We start from the raw sequence: 17,657 nt of genomic DNA, 5'->3' as shown, positions 1-17,657 counted from the left end.
AAATGTAGTAATTGTTGCCAAAATAGGCGACCGGTGTGTGCGTAAGATGCCGGTTCGGAACGCGCGCGTGTGCGTTAATCATGAGCGTGAATTTACGAGAGACGCACCGTGTACGAGCAACGGAAGTGCGGGAGCGAAGTGATTTTTTGAGAGCAAAAGTAATTCGCTCTTTTTATCTATCTCTCTGGCACAAATTACAGGGTTCGTAATTAACAAGTTAACGTTTGCTGTTATTTTCTTACTTCTAATGTTCATCATCATAATTAGTTTCCAATAAACCTACCGCTGCTTACTACATTAAAGCATTATTCCGAACTAATATTCCATGTTCCTAGCTGTTGCAAGCTTTAATGTACAGCCTTTTACCGAGTTACGCGAATCTCAAAATGTTGACAGTTCGTGTTAAATTGTATGTGGAATTGATTTTTTTGTGTCAAATTTCAAATTTTCCTAAAAATATGTTACATTATGACATTATAAACATTAGTTTTGGCAACAAATTACTCTAATTGACGAAATAAACTTAAAAATACCAATTATTAATATGCTTCCTAGCGTTCCATCAAGAAGAAATCGACCCCTAAATACAAAATGTAAATGATATTTGAAAGGGAATTCGAGTTACGCGAAAATTCGAGTTCCGCAAATTGCTTTGGCACGCATTATTCGCGAAACTCGGGAAAAGACTGCGCTTTTGGCGGTTGTTTTAGTTTCAGCTGTGCAAACCCTGCAAGGAACAAGTTCGCGCTCACCTGGCACGTGGTTTTTCTGGGGTGCGTGTGTGTGCGTGTGTATCTCTATCGCTCTTTCTTTCTTTCTCTTCCGCTGTTGGCGCACGATTGCTGCGAGCGGAGCAATATCCCGCACGCAGGTTAGTTGTGTGTGTGTGTGTGCTTGGGAGTGTATTTTTGCTCTGACCGCACGCGCTCCATCGGGAGCCAAACCGTGCTGATATAAACGGCCGCCCCCGGGTCGGTGGTGGGAGAACTCGCTAAAACCAACGTCAAAATCCAGCGGAAGCGTCAGTTGCTTACAATCAGATTGGATGCGTAGGAAACCCATCTAAATCGCGAGCTCACATTCATGTTACTGCTGCTGCCGTAGTGGTGCTACGAGATCCGTGTGCCGTTGTGGTGCCGCCGTGTTACCGTTGTTCTCGCTACCAGTGCAATAATCGCTCCCGAAGTGCAATATTCTAGTTTGAAAAGAAGAATTTACCAACGATCGGGATAAAAAGATAAGAAACAATTGTAGCGCGCGCGTGTGTGCTCCCATTGCCGTACGGTTTTCTTTTTAATTTTCTTTCGTTCGGTGTATTTGTGTGTCCCAGTGTTGCTTGTTGCTTTTTTGGCGAAGACAATCCCACCCCAATCGCATCTTGCCTGTGTTCTGCCGTTCCACGACGCCGCACCAAGTGCAAAAGAATCTGCTTCAAGCGGATTGGCAGCGAATCCCAGCAACACTGCAACAAGTAAGTGCAGTTTCGTAGTGTTGATGTGCGTTCAAGGTGGCGTTCCGTTTTGGGTGGGGCAGAGAAGGGGATCGTACCGTTCCGTTGACGAAAGTGCGGTCATTTTTTCCTCCCAATTTGCGACATCAGCCTGCTACGTACGGTGCGCCAAAGAGTAGCGCTAGCATCTGTCACCACAATTTTCACACACCTTCATCAAGGGCATCAAAGGAAACCGTGCGCGCGGGAAATGTTACCATAAACGATACGTGCCAGCGTTTGTGCGTGTGTGTGCGTTCGTGCGTGCGTGTGTGTTTGTGTGTGGCTGATAAGAAAAATTTGTACGTTACTTTGCTCTGGTCGCGTGCAACACACAGCATACCAACACGCTGTTGGAGCGAGAAGGCAAACGCACCACAAACAGAAGAGCGAGATACGTGTGGCACACGGAACACATGTCTGCTAGTAGGCTGGGAAGTTAATTAAGCGTAAATGAGAATATGAATAGTAAAGCAGGCCACAAGAGCAACAGAACCAGGAACGGCGAGGGATAGACCGGTGTGTAGCAAGAAGTAGGCTGAGGGAGTGCTGCCAACTTGCCAATTGAGGCCACACCACGTGAGAAAGGAACAGGAACGAACGTCAAACGCGGCTGAAAGACACAACATTAAGCAAAAGGGCAAGGCAACAACGGATGGAGAAACAGGTCTCGCGAGGTGTCCAATTTTTGTTCTCCCCGACAAGTGAAAGTGCGTTCTAATGCGTTTTTCTCACCGTCTCGCCACGAAATGGGTCTGCGAAAACGGTTACCGGTGACACATTTATCCGCCTTGCACCACCTTCAAATCCGCCACGCCAAGTCAATCATTATTCGTTCGCGAAATGATTAGGCGCTGTTGTTCGGCATTTTTCTCGGGCTGGTGGCGGTGGTTTTGTTTATTCCGCGAGGCCCAAGAACAGCCCGGGATTACATAAGCACTTTTCTTACCAGATCTCATGCACATTCTCCTCTCACGAAACCGTATTCCATCTCGCGCGCGCGTGACACAGTTTTTGGTGTGCACAGACCGGGAAGGAAGGTTCCGGCACGTGCGCGGAAATGGATCCCGAGGAGGTTGGCAAGCATAATCGTTCTTTGGCAAAGGGAAGATACGTTTGTGTGTCTTCTTGCACACACAGTGTGCTCTGTGATGTGTATCTGTGCCTCTCTTTATCAACGTTCATCTCACCGCTGCACAAAATATCCGCCAAACGAGAGCCAGAGATGTGCCAATTACAATCTGCAAGGTAAAAGCCGCGCATTCCGATCGTGTGTGGGTACATGCACCGGTGTGTGTTTTGTGTTTTGTTTTTTTTTTGCTTTTTACGTCAAATGCTTTTACGTCAAAAGTTGAAGAATCGATCTTTAGCTCTCAAGATTCGAATTCTTTGCAGAATCCCGTGTCCGGTATTGCATTCGTTGTGAGAAATGCGTTTGGGTTATGTAATGTTGGAGTATGTTTATTTATATTTTAGATAACGAGCGTCTTGCACCGATTTACAACACACTGGTTGCTGAAAGTGTACACAACTTGGAATTTACATCGGAAGTTATAACCATGCGAAATGTTTTCAATCAACCCGTTCTTCCCGCCGATCTGGTTGTCTCTCTTGCTTCCTCCGTGGCCTTTAGAGGGCTTCTCGATGCATCCAATGATGGAAATGGAGCAACACAACGAGATTTACACGTGTGCACACGTTTGTGCGGTCCCCGAAGGTCGGTGAATGGCAGTGCGGAAGCGGGGAGAGGACGCCGCAAATAGTATGTTTTGCAACCTGCAGTTGCAGCTTACGTTGAGTCTAGGTGTAATGCTGGACGCACTAGGTGTATACACCGGTTTTCCACCCAATCTTACTATCTGCCCCGTCAACAGGTAGACGACCGGTGCCTCTCCCTTGGCCCTTGCATGCATTCTGGGCTGACGCTTGTTCGCTGCTAATATTCAGCCATTGCCGCAATAGACACATTTGATCGCGAAACTTCCAAGTTCATGTAACCGCCACGCTTCCAGTTCTTTCTAAACACAGCAAAAGGACCTGTAGATGATGTTGACGGAAACAATCACGGCCCGCGGGCCAGGCAATGCGTGTACGTACGCATACCACCACTGTCTCTCTCTCTCTCGTACACACCGCCACACAAACGTACTAATGGGCCGAGCCCCCTTTTATCATTAGGTGCGGTAATAAATTCGCCAATTTCCCCAAAAACTCTGTTGCCGATGATTAATGTTTGGCATGAGTTTGTTGGTTTCGATTATCTGTCCCCTCTTTGCTGATCGTTTGCTTCTGATTAATTCGATGCAGACATAACATTGACTGTACCCTGGAGGATTAGTCATCCGTAGCGGGCAGAATCTGGCAGAATTCTTCGTCTTCGTGTTCGTCGGTGAGCTGTGGTTAAGTTGCTTTTTTGTTTATCTTATCTTGTGCTGCAACAAGTTCGATATCGTCCATTATCCAACTCGCGCTAGTGGAAAGCGGAGATTTCCGGATGTGAACTTACGTATCGTTGAACTGTACCCATCCGGCAGTTTGGGGTTTTACACCGTCCTCTCGCGTAATTCACCGTAATTCACCTTTCCAGCCCTTTCGTAATTCCATTTCGTTACTGATACCGTTGTGCAGGACAGTGGAAATCTTAAACGAAACGTCCACTGAAACATCTCTCTGATCTTCGTTCGATTTGGTCAGAAATAACTTGTGATGATTGTTTTGGAAAAAAACGGGGGGAAAATGCCTTCAACCAAAGTGTTGTAAAGCGCTTAAAATAAACTCAGCCATTGGGAGATAAGATCCGGTAAGGGAGATATCCCATCAAGACCGGAACTGTCGATGGTGGCAGATACTGTTCTCTCACCACATGCTTCATCCTAATGCGACATACATCAGTTGGCTGACACAATTTGTTTTATATTAAATAAAGGTCCGTTTTATCGTCCCAGTTCGTTGCACTTCGTTGCAAAAAATGAGAATGCATTTCTCAGCAAACAGTTATAGTCGATTTTGCTTTGGCACGTGGTCCTTCATCCTATCACACACACTCACACATTTCTTGCAGGGCCCCCAACTTGGCAAGGTCCCCCGGTATTAAAAGTAGCATGAAACTTGTTCGTGTTCGTTAAATAGTTCGAATTCCATTAGCGACCTTGCAATTATGCAATTTCTCATTTTTCCAGTTACACCACCACGCGGTGTAAGTTTATATTGACGCTCTCCCACGCTTTCCTCAGACGGCGGGTTGTATGTTTAGTATCCCAATTCCTAATAAAACCCTTTAAAACATTACACCTGTTCGAACACGCCGGATTCGGGTGCTACCCTTCCATGAAGCTTTATAGAAGGTTTATGATCACCGATCTGTGTGCGTATTAGAGCGTTAGAGGTTTGGTATTGATCGGAATGTTTTTTTTTTGTTCAATTTTGGTTATGTTTCGTGCGACTATGAGTTACGTCGTGATCGACATCGTCGTCTTATCTATCTAGCTCCAAAAAAAAAAAAGAAACTTGCCCCATCAAAGTGCATGGTAAAAATCGTTTATGAGCGTTAATCATTCAACCTACATTCAACCAGATTCGAGTGAAAAACGTTCATTTTGACGGCTGTTACACCATTATGTGATTTTTCAACGAATGTTAGATCACGCCTGTTTTGTGTGCCGTGTGTGTGTGTGTTTATTTTAATTGGTTTCATTTGATGAAATATGTAAACAAATTAGTTTGTTAAACTGTCCTTTTAATTAATAAAACTATTGATACAAAAAAAAAATATTTGCTTATTGCAGAAATTATTAAGCAAATATTAAAGATTATTATGCATGAATTTATATTTGTTTAGGTCAATTTATTTAATAATGTCAAAACCGGGGGGAAACGGTCCGGATGGAATTGGGTACCGAATTTGTGATATGAAGCACTGATTTATGATCATGCTATATTTGAACAAATCAATTATACCGATACACACAAATATTTATTTCTTCCTTATCATCGATACTTCTGTTTTGAAAACAAGTTGTATGCCATAAACTGATGCAGGAATTTCCGCTTTTTAGAATAAATTAACGCTAACATTAGCTGATACCGGTGCGAATTTCACTCCGCCATTCATTTACTCGTTTCATCAATATTTAGCATAAATCAAAAGCATAAAACGTGATATGCTAAAAACATGCAAAGCTTGGTGATGATGGTGGGTTGGTGACTTTATTTGTGAAAGTTCAGCATATTGCGTGCATGTGAAGATTTGATAGCATCTACATAAATTGTCATAATCCTTAAAGTGGCAAGCTGCATAGCCCCCAACCGATCAGTGGTCGGAGTTTGTCAAAATCTCGCTAAAACACCTCGCCAGGAAACGCTCAATTAATGTAAAACAATTCCGAAGAAATCACTTTCCGAAGGCTGAGAACGACAGTCACAATCGGCCAAACGCTTTGCCGAACGGTGAGCGACAACTGCAATGATGCGGTTGTTAAATGTCCAATTATGCCACCGTTAATTACAGGCCGTTCACATGAGCTTTTAGCATAATGAGCACACCCGCATCTCGGCGAAGCAATCGCTCACAAGCGACCATGGCCAGCCTTTGCGTCCCGGTCGATGTGTTGTTGTTTTTTTTGCCTTCTTCGGTGCTTTGCCACCACCGTGCCCGGCGGTGCCGAGCCTAATGGCCGAGTGCTCTTTCACTCCCACCTAATGATCTGTGCCGGCCCATTACCAATGCAAACATGCGCCAGTAATGATTGGATGACTGACAAGCGCAAGGCAAGGAGATGCATTCTAATGCAATCGCAATCACAATTCTATTGCCGAGCCATCGGGTGGGAGGTTTTGCTTTGGTTTCGTTGCATTTGAACGAGAAATTTAAATAGACACAAGCACACACAAAGGAACCCGCTGGAATGGAAGTTATGAAACGCAACCTTCCCGGGGCAAACGTAGAAGAAAACAAACGAAACGAAAAACCAACAATCAAATTCTTAACGGTCGAGAGGCGCGCAAATGAAGCCATTTGCGGTTGAACCGTTGCCACGCGACCCTTTTTTCCGTTTAAAATGTTGCACCGGCCCAAAAAAGGGTTTCTTGTTGTAAACACGACAGATCGCACAACACTATCAGTTGGGAACGATCCGGTGAAACGTGGCCGAAAGTGATCGAGCGCGCTTGCACAAACAGAAGAAACCGGATGTCAGCGTCGTCGGGTCAGCGGGCGCGGTGGTGTATCGTCTATTTTGCCGTGTGACTTCTTCCCGTCCAGCAGTGAACGATTGCGTGTCTGTATGATTGCTATTCATCAGGTGTGCCTATACGCCGAAGAAGCGTCCGTAGCGCAACGCGTGACCATAATACAGAGCGGGCATTCTAAGCACCTCCGGAATGTACCTACGGTGTATATATATATGTTCTTAGGTTTTCTTTCCATATGAAGGAATGCTCCTATAAATGGGCAGTGTTATCTGATAAATAATATTATGTTGTTGATAAATTACGGCCAAGCAGAAAAATGCGCGACGCTTGTCGATGCGGCCACCGCTTCCGATGCGACCAGCGGAATGAATGAACCTATTCAATTACCAGCTGTGTGTCTCGTAGTCTGGTTTGGGTGATACGTTCAGCTGTCAACGATCGTGTTGCGAGTGGGGTGGTGACTGTCCTCTTTCTAATCTTGACACAGTTAGCTGTGTGCTTACGCGTTCGCGTGTCCGCCGGTGGAAGGAAGAGCCGCATTATGGTTGAGTTGCAGGAATAGTAATGTAACGCGCCCTTGTATACGATAACGGTAGGCAAAGGTATTATGCGTTCCATTTTGGATTCCCTTGTGGTGTGTGTTATGTTCACCGCACATAATCTTTCTTCGTTGCATTAAGATCGCTCAGTCTTGGTCGGGGGTGGATGTCCTCCAATCCACCGTCCGTCGTCCGTCTTATGTGTTTTTTTTTTGCTTCAAATGACCACGAAAAGCGAAATCGGAACCGACATTTTGATGGTCCTTGACTTGTGACGGTGAGCGGTACCATCCCATGCGAATCGATCGTCCACACTAACGTCTGAAACGAAAAAACACTAACTAGCATGCTTGAAATTCAATCAAAACTCGATCGCAACTGGTCGCAATCGGGCATAAACGATGCAGTCGTCGTTGACAGTCCGCGCTTAGGCGGCCAAACTTTCGGCTGCCAAAAGCAAACGGCAACTATATGTCCGTTTGACCGGTTCCTCCCAGGCGCAGCCGAATCGGGGTTTCACTTTCGATTCAGGTGAAGGTTAGTCTTCGCCATCGGTACACCCCACGAGCGGTCATCCTTCGGTACCTGCCTGCCGGTCCGGTTAGGGAGACGGGCGTTAGGTGGCCGCCGCCGGTCTGCCGGTGGTGTTATTTGATTATTATTATGCCATCGTCCCCCGAGCGCTTCTTCGCAGCGCGACCGAAGGCATTTGCGTTGGTCAGGTTTTTCAGCAGTGCACACGGGGCCTGCCCCCAGGACGTGCCCCGAGGGTGCATCATTCCTCGGCGGGGTACCGTGCCAGGCAGCGCGCTGGTTGATGTTTTGCTGCTGGCGTGCCTTCATTCTTTTGAGGCTAAATGTGCAGCGTACCACTACCGCACGGGGGACGTATCTTGTTTAAAGACGGCCAAATTCAAGGGTTGACCGGTGAGGACAGCGGACATTAGTAGGTGCGAGGTAGAATGAGGTGCGCGCAGTGCTTTGGTGGAATTGGTGAATGTCAGCAGTTTGACGCTTCCAGCGGTGGTGTTTTGGTACGAACTGTAGCTTGAACCCTAGCCATTTGTTGCATCATAATATTGTTTCGTTTCGTTTTTTTTTTTCGGTGAGTGTCATCCCAACCCAGACCACCGCCACCAACCCCGGCCATCATCTCTCGCCATGTGTGAGCCCAGTTTAGGGAGTCCGCTTGATGGTCAAAGATATGGGAACCGTGAAAGACGAGAAACTTGCATCTCACGGTCAAATGATAGTAGGGTGTAAATATGCGTGCGTCATGCGTGAGTTATGCACTCCATGGCATGCTGCGGAGTGTGTCACACAAATCATTTACCATGGTTCAAGCAACCTCAAAAGAAAAACGGACCAAAAAGCACACAAATAGCGTTACTTTCGGAATGTTTACTGATGTACACCAGCAAAACCATAAGTTCATTGCCATACGAGTGTTTAACCAGTTCCGATCTGTTTCGTTTCTCTGCAGATATCATCGTCAACGAATGCTTGAAACCACCGTGGTCCTGACTGAACACCTCCGAAACCCTTAACAACGTGAAGCTATAGGTAAGCTAACTTTTCGTACCTTTTTGTGCACCTCATGCGGCTCCCGTCCGGTTCGGTCGACTTTCAATTAAAAATAGTATCCCCAACACATGCTCGCGCACCGAACGAGCACAGGTGCTGCGTTTTTATATATATTTATGCCGATAATGGTCGCTCCGTATAGAATCAGCGCACCTCGGCAAACCGGACCAGTTTCTCAGGAGTTTAATGTTTGGTGAACAAGTGTGGTATATACATTGCACTACCGCACACTACCGTTTCATTTTGTCTTGGTGTGAGTGACTGTGGCTTAAAAATAACTTAGCTACAGCAGGATAAAGCGAACGCTCCAAAAGTAAAGTATTTTGGACTGGTTAACGGTCACATACGCCGCCACCTAAAAACAAGGTCAAGGTGGGCTGGAGAGCGGTCTGGTGGATCAACAACGGTGGTTGGGGCTCCTATATAGGGTGACGAGGGGGGAAGCGACCCGTGTGAAGTCTGCATCCGAAGGGTATTGATCTTCGATCCGGTAGGGTGTATTATGGTAGGTTACCTTTGCGATTTTAAATTCCTTCGATTATACTGCTTTGCAACAAGACATTTTTCAATTGGACAATAGGTGTGCACTAGGTGTGATGCCGGAAATAGACCGGTTTAAACAATCTGTTTCTTTTAGGTCAAATGGTTTATACGATTATTATTATTATGACTGACTTTACACTCCTTGTAAAGTGTAGTGTTTGTGTAAAGTGTGACGAAGTTTTGATTTTTTGAACTACTCGCATAATTCCTTTACAGGGTGATCAATATGTGCGAATACACTTTCACAATGCGATTAAAAACTAAATAATATTTTTTGTTTTTGGTTTTTGCTATTGAACATTATGGCTATAAAGAACGTTTACAACATATCTTTTAAAAAAATCCCGTATTTCGTATTACTTCACGAGCTTCATGTGTTGCTCGAACCAAGAAGCAAACGGCTCGTACGACTTTGCATGGAAATTTTGTCCATGTTTTAAGATTTACCGTCTTGAGCTAGTGCAAATCGAAGTCCTTGTATTCGTTGAGAATCGACTTCGAACAGAACCAAACAAAAATCATTCTTTAAAGCCAGGTTTGGACCAAATTTCTGTATATTCTAGTGCACCGTCCTGCTGGAACTTGTAGTGCTCATCTCCGTTGGGGTTTTGGAGACTGGAAGCAACAATCTGCACCAGAAACGAAGTGTTAATGTACGCCGGGTTGAATTTGGGATTATTTTTCAAAGAATACCCGTTTCAATTCCCCTTTTTGTGACTACCCTCCAAATCACCAAAGACGATGTTTTTTTTTAGATGCGTAGGATGTTCGTATTCAATTCAGGAATGATGTTCCATATTGAAAGCTACATCTGGTCTTGTTGCATATCATGTGGCTGCTGCAGCACGAACAAAATATCGTCCAAAAAATGAATTCTTCATCCCCGTGCCGAAAGCGAGGAATCTTCGAGTTAACCTTTGGACATAGACAATGGGAAAAATAATGAAGCGTATTTGGCGCAAAAGTGCATTCGAACTTATTAAACACCCTGTACCATCTTACCACGATTGGGTTTAGTGATCGAGAAGCTAGTCTTCAAACGAAAGGAATATTTTTAAATCGCTTTGGGAAATTTAATTTCATTTTTTTTCCCAGCTTTTACGGGCAAATAAGTCTCAAGTGATCATAGTCATTCAATAATTCTTGTAAAAAGATTCTATGAGTATTTGCATACATTAAACCGAATGTCGAAGCATCAGGACATTTCCTTTGCGTATTAAAATGAATCTGACAATCTCAACTGTAAATAGATGATTTTACATAAGTCTATGTCCTTCATCTTTTGTATATTTAAAATTGCATCAAGATCAACACTATAATTGTTTGGTTCTGAGCCATATCTTTAAAGTAGTCGTACGCGATCACGAAAAGTTCATTCGCCCGTTCTAGTAATTGCTGTAGCCGCTACCAGCGTCCATTTCGAGAACGAGGTGGTTTCTCGCAGCAATTATCGCCAACTAATGATTTGGTTGACGGTCAAGGAAAGGCCTCCAGCGAGGGGCCTCGAAAGGACTCTAAGCTACTACACCTCGCCTTTAGTTCCACTCCAACTGGCGGTCTGACTTCGGTGGAAGATTTCAAACGGAGTGGAATGCTGGGGATGATTTTGTGCGAGACACAGTGACGTTCGACCAGCGCACACCGGCGCGATACAGAAGCCGGAGGTACGAGTTATGAAAGAACCTGTTATTTATTGCAATTTTATGTCGAATGGCGAGCGGAGAACATTCTCGTTTCGAATTATTGCCCCTTCCCGAGTGCGTTCGTGAGTGTGAGTGTGTTGTTGAACTATTTGTCACCCTGTGCGCACAGTACCACTTTACATCAGCACGACTGCCAGCCCTCCTTACTTGCACACTTGCCAGACGAGAATTATTGGACCGGCCGGCAAGCAAAACGATCGCACCAAACGAACGTGATCGACTCACTGTTGACATTTTCCAAATTGGCACCGGGTCGCTAAACTTTTCTATGAAAGCCGATGGGCACAACTGTTCTGATGTGAATGTGGCGCAATTGGAGCAATTCTGGGGCCAGTCTGGTGACGAGAGGCAATTTTCTTCTTTGCTGCTAAATTTACGCAAGAAACTAAATCTTCTACTCAAGAAGAAGTTATTCGTTGATTTAAACTACAGCATCACAGCCGATATCTGGGCACCGGAAACATTGTAAGCGCACCATCAATATCGATAAACATTAAATATGGTTGTGGAAGCTGATGTCTTCAACAAACACTAGACAAATGTACCTTTGGACCCGAGCCGGTGTTAATACAATTAGCACGCTACCACACTCGACGAAAGACGCTGAACGGTGCAAAGTGTAATCTACCGTTTCCGTCGTCATCATTGACATCATCTCGACAGGTATTGAATGGGATGCGATCGACGAGAATTTATCGAGCGGTTTCGACACGCCTCGGGCTGCCATGTTGACATTAGACAGTTTGCCGTCAGTTCCGGTCAGTACAGTATGATTTTTCTCTTCTCGAACCTGTCGTGTGTTAAAACGAGAAAAGATGCGAATTACCAAAAGTTCTGATTCAGTTCTGCCGCTTTTTGTTTGTTTGCCCTGTTGTCCATTAGCATAACCTGTCAGCACAGTAGGTGAAGATGAATGACATCATTTGCATTATGTGCTACGTTCTCAGCGGCTCCGGTAATCGGTTAGTGGGGCCGGATGATTGATTGTGATCGACTTACGGCAGGCTTAATGTATATTGTACATAAAGACAATACAGAAACAATAGCAATAAAATAGTTCACTTAAAGTTTCAGGCTTTTTAAGGTATCTCGTGTTGCTGATCTTTATTCTATTGTTCTGTCATGCACGTCCAAGATTATGATTTCTCAACACGCAATAAAGTAGTCCTGTCAAGTGAGTTGTGGAATTTGACGTTTTTTTGTTTATAGATTGCAATGCATTACTAGATTACCAGTTGCACAAGCGATGTTACCCAACACCATTTAAAATGATCTCGTAATCTCGTGCGAATTGGAGATTCCGCGCCCTCGCTTTGCGCTGTGAAACTCATCGAGAACGAAACCATATATCCACCGTGTGCTAATGAAAGGGAGAACATATTATGATCTAAGCTCCATTCCGTCACCGCCGTCATCGCGATCATTAAGCCGGGTCGCTAATCACACTGAAACGATCATGTTCGTGGGGCCAGACTCCTTCCCCACTCCGGCGCTCGGGCAGGTGATCGACGGGTGTGTAAATGGCTATCATTATTCTTATTAGTACCCACTGCTAGCAACATCTCTGGGCTTGTAGAAGCCGTAAAAACGTTCTCGCAGAGGAAAAGTGGCAATGATTTACGTTCACCAGTTAAAAGGGTTGTCCCTTTTGCTTTTGAAGCTTTGTTTTAAAACACCCACAGGCTCAGTGGCAAGAATGTTCGCAAGTTTTATCAGAATGTTCAACCCACTCACGATGAGCGCAATAATTAAACGTTATGATGTCGTTGGAAGCTAGTGCATATATATTTAATGCATTCAATTGGCAGCACTCCATTGTTTCCATTATTGAAACGTTGGATCTTAGCTGTCAGAGGAAGCAACCGCTCAGAAGTGATGATGGGAACGGTCAGAGGACGGTGATCTGTTTGTTTTACGATTTGATTTCGCGAACGTCGTTACTTCCCTGTCAACGCGGGCGCTTGCTACAAAATTGCCCTTCGACCCGCCAGAAAACACCATTGCGACAGTGCGGAAGATGCGGACGGTACGGCAAACAAACTCACACCGCTGTCGCGTATCGAGAATCCTCTTCGCGTGCATCGATTTTCTAATGCATCGTTCGCATGTCAGCAGCGCTGGAGCGATTCGGCGAACAGCTTGCCAATGCATGCTTGGCATGCAAAGTGACGATATTGATCTCGACGACGACGGACGCGAGTGTGTGCCAACGCCCCGGTGTGTTGTGTTGTGGCAGAGCTGATCGATAGAGCTGCCGTCAAAATGGCTCGCAGCGGACGGAAAGTGGCCATTTCGTAAGCGCTTCGTGTTTCGTGTTTCATTTCATTAGATCTTGAGGCTATTGGAAGCATACATACGTCATATAAAAGAGATCGACAGATCGCGCGCGTGTGTGTGGCTGTTTGGCCGCTTTAAGTATTGGGCAAGCGTGGATGGATTGTGTAAAACCGAAAGCAATACTTTGTGGGCTTCTGGTAGTGCGCTGCAAGCACTGAAGATTTTTATTGTTTTCGATTACATTCGATCCCTGTCCCTTTGCCCAGAGGGGGCACAAGATCCCAAAATGCGCCCGGATGATTTTGTGCCGTAACTTCCGACACACTCATTCTCTCTTGCTCTTTCTATCTTGGTGGTCGTAAATTACGTTTTTGAAAATAAAAGAAAACAAATCGGAGAAAACCTTCCGTAAACGCTGTGTCTGCGGAGTTCGCGGGAGAACAAGCCAAGTTGAAGGCGACTACAAGTTACAAATTGTCACCATATCGTGGGAAAGCCACATCCACTGGGAAGCAAGCCGGAACACAGGGGGCCAAGCAAAAGCGGTGGAAGCAATTGTACAACGCGCTCGTGGTGTCCGATGTGGCAATGGGTATCTGCGGAGGACTTTCTGGTGGTGGTCACCTTGCGATGTGGTGCTGGTTACTTGATGGTGAAAATACTGCACAACCCCCCACGCGCACCCCTCCTCTGTGTGCGTCACCTAGACCTGCCAGTTACCTTGTTTGCTTCCTCCCACCCCGTCCTTTCCCCCGTGGTCATAATGGTCATAAACGATTCCACAACTCTCAAGGCCAGCGCACAAAATTGGGGAAAGAAGACCGCAGACCGCAGCCGTGAAAGGCGAGACACGCGTGGAGGGAGGTCGGTTGGGGCTGGAGCTGCAAAAGAGACTGTTTAATGCCCCTGGATCTGGTGCCGTGGATCCAGCACGGTTGCTCCCTCCTTTCCTCCCTTCCCTGCCACCATTTCACACATGAGCAGAATTACTCGCGGCACACCAAGCGAAGTGATAGTACGCGCGTGTCCTCCAAAGGCCGCTCCAAGCCCGCGTTCGTTCCAGGTGTCGGGCTCGGTAATCGCCGCAGTGGATACGATCTTTCGAACATTGGTGGGGGGAATGCGTGAATTCCGCCGCGAAGAAGTGAAAGTTGATTGCGCGGGATCAATTCCAGCGGGCGGCAACCTGCGCCCTCGCAGGCACCGGTTTCTTCTCCGAGGTGACATGACGGCACCATCCTCAGCCTGACCAAAACATTCTGACTGTTCAATTTCGTGAATGAATTCCTCGTATTGGGGGTTACTAATTCCTTGCTGTCCCGTAATCGGCGGAAATGCCAACCAGTAGTAACTTTTACATTTCTTGCAAGAAATTGCAAATTGAATTGTATTGGTTTATACCGAAATCGTCGTATAAAGCTGTGATTTAGCTAACGATCTACCAATATCTATCAACGGTTTCTCCAAATTTATATTTAAAGCATTGTTGGAGCACCTTTTTCCGCACACGGCAAATGAAAAACTGGTCATGCATGGCGCTACTATCGCCCTGACATAGTACCAACATCATTGCGCAACGAAATTCGGATACGGCCAAGGTTTTTCCAAAGGTCTTAACATTACTTTGACCAACATGATCCAAATCACGGTCTGGTGTATCACAAAAGGTGCCGCTCTACTTCGGATTCGACCGATGATCAACTTGAAAAGCTGATCCACTCATTATCAAGGTCAGCTGACCACTAGACGTGCTTCCGGTCTTGACTTGCTGTGAGACCGCTGCTTTCGGGGGCTGTCTGGCTGTGTACCCATCATCATCCGCATTAATATTAATATTGTTTCTTGTTGTTCATTTCATTTTTCGCGATTTCCCCGTAACCTTCGGCGGGGTGGCGTTATGGTGGATGTTACATCAGTAGAGCGCCACTGACGTCGCGCATCGCGCATCGCGTGCAAGAAGCGAATTTTAGCCAGCAAACAGATAATGTCGATATGCATTCACCCGTGGCCAAGAACCAAGCGGTCCGCTGCAGAAGAAGAAGGAGGTTAAAGTCGCCGTAAACCCGTCACTGTGTAAAATAACCTTGATGGGAATGTAAACATGCGGATCCGGGAGTAGAGAGCGAGCGACGCAAGGGATGGGATGCAAAGGCAAAGCTGTGGCAAAAGTGTGGCCAGAAAGTCGAAAAACTGGCCGATAAGCGGCATATTCTGCAGCGGCCACTGCAGAGGAAGTCATCGACTGCGAGTCGACAGCAAACACTTGGTGTCGACCAAACGTTGACCGGCTGGCTCGTTTGAGATCGTTTGTAGATCTTTCTCGATCGCCTAAGGTGATTAAGGATATGTGCGGTAGAAGATGTATGGTGTGATGGGCGAAAGAGAACCACATAATCGCACACACTACCACTACGGGTGCGTATGGCTTGCTTGCCACCCGACCATCGGCGGAAAACTAGTTTTGTTTTTAATTTATCACACACGCCCATTCGGCTGTGTTTGTTGTTGGCCACGTAAGAGAGGAGCAGTACTGGAAGGTTCGGTGGACATTCTTGGTGTGTGCTATCACCGTAACCGCGGGTGTATTCGTTAGGATGGATGGTGCACAAAAACCGGAATGATGCGAGAATTTGGCGATCGTGATCATAAACGGCGATTATGGTGTGACATCGGTCGAAGTGCCCCACCCGGTGCCTTACCCAATCCCAAGAACCTCTTCAGGTTGTGTAGCGAGAGAAATATCAGGAAAAATTTTACAACAAATATAATAATTGTTTGACTGCTTTTTGTAAGATCTGTTTGCTATAGAAACTCTCGAGTATAACAACACACAAAACGGGAACTAGAATTTCTTTTTGTTTCTTTTATAATCGATATGTGTTCTTCTTTTTAGGCACAACATCCTCAAGAGGTCTTGGTCTTATAAGGCCCTATACAATGTCTGGCTTTCTGTGACTTTATTTACCCTTAAGCGGGATAGCCTCAGTCCTAACGCACGGGGGTCTGGATGGGATTTTGTCACGCTCCTGTACTGTGAAGATCGACTCCCCTACCAATGCACCACTGGGCCGCCCCATTTTCGATCTGTAGAGGAAGATAAACAACGGAAATAACGTACACACATCGTATGCCCTAAACGGGAAACCCCAAGAACATGTTTCGATACAGCGTAGAATCGAAGCTTCTGCACGAATGATTACCGGAGGAATGTATGGACACCCACTCGGTAGAATGATGCGATGTGGGGTGATTGGAATGCTAGCTTATATAGAATGCATACCAATTGTATTCACCAATATATCCACCCCAGCGCAAGACGTATGATGCGAAAAAGAGTGAGCCTTACTCTCTCTCCGGTGCTTGTGCGTTGCGATACAAACCCTGAAGACGACTCGTTATCCACTGCAACGCATATCAAACAGCGTTGAAACAGAACACACCGTGGGTGTGTTGCGCCCAGCATATGTGCCAGTGTGTGTTTACATGCCTATAATCGACGTCTTTTTTGCCAGGACGATGCGCGATGCTTGGGGCGTGTGGGCGGTGTGCGTTGGGGGAGTGAGAAGGAAAACGCAGCACGCGACTTTGTCACCTTCTTCGGGGGGGCTGGCTGGCTTATGGACGATGCACCGAAATGGAAACGAGATCCAGGGGGACGGGTGAAGGGGGAAGGGTCACCCGATGGGGCGCAAGGCAATGGGACGCGTGTATTGGGTCAGGGTATCGATTGGTCATTGCAGCACATTGGGTGGGTTTCCTACATTCCAACCGGCGCAGCGGAGGGACATATGCGTATGCGAAGGTTCACTTTGGAATAATCGTGACGCATAACTAGCGGTGGATAAATTTGGCCATTTTGCATCAGCCACCAGGTAAGGTTAATGTGATACGGCGAGGAGAGTATTTATAGCCCATAGTTTGGGGGGTTGAATTTTTCCTTTTAGGACATTTACACGTTTCAAAATAGCGAAATAATTATGACACTAAGGGAACCGGGATGACGGTACAGAGCTGTTTCCCTTCTCCAGTTCGAATAGTTTGGCTGCGATTAGGCCATCGTGATCATCTCCCGCATGTGGTCCATGTGCGCATCTTTCGCGCCTCGAAAGCGCACACACCATGCGCGTTTGCATGTGGGAGATGTAAGAGGACACATAATGAACAACAACAAAAATGAAGTCATTTACCACTACACCACTACAGCGCCGGAATCGAGCACACTGAGGCAACGGTGCGTCGAAACCGTATACTTACCGGAGATGCCGGAGAGGAGACCTACTAACCGCGTTAATGAAAGTAAAAGTAAGCTAACTTCACTCTCTCATCCACCCT

The 17,657-nt window shown here is 46.0% G+C and overlaps 1 protein-coding gene across 2 annotated transcripts in view; it reads left to right on the top strand.

Annotated features, from left to right (window-relative positions):
- The first annotated feature begins 1,002 nt into the window (after positions 1-1,002).
- Positions 1,003-17,657, top strand: part of LOC128299386 (elongation of very long chain fatty acids protein AAEL008004) — a 37,515-nt gene continuing 20,860 nt past the window's right edge. For both annotated transcript variants that reach the window (XM_053035339.1, XM_053035340.1), the window contains exons 1-2: positions 1,003-1,471; positions 8,702-8,781. The gene's annotated coding sequence lies outside the window, so the exon portion shown is untranslated. The remainder of the gene's footprint in view (positions 1,472-8,701; positions 8,782-17,657) is intronic.

This window comes from Anopheles moucheti, chromosome 2 (assembly GCF_943734755.1).
Source record: "Anopheles moucheti chromosome 2, idAnoMoucSN_F20_07, whole genome shotgun sequence".
In the NCBI taxonomy this organism is placed as follows: domain Eukaryota; kingdom Metazoa; phylum Arthropoda; class Insecta; order Diptera; family Culicidae; genus Anopheles; species Anopheles moucheti.
The sequence above is the reverse complement of the archived record's forward strand: the minus strand, read 5'-3'. Positions and strand labels throughout refer to the sequence as shown.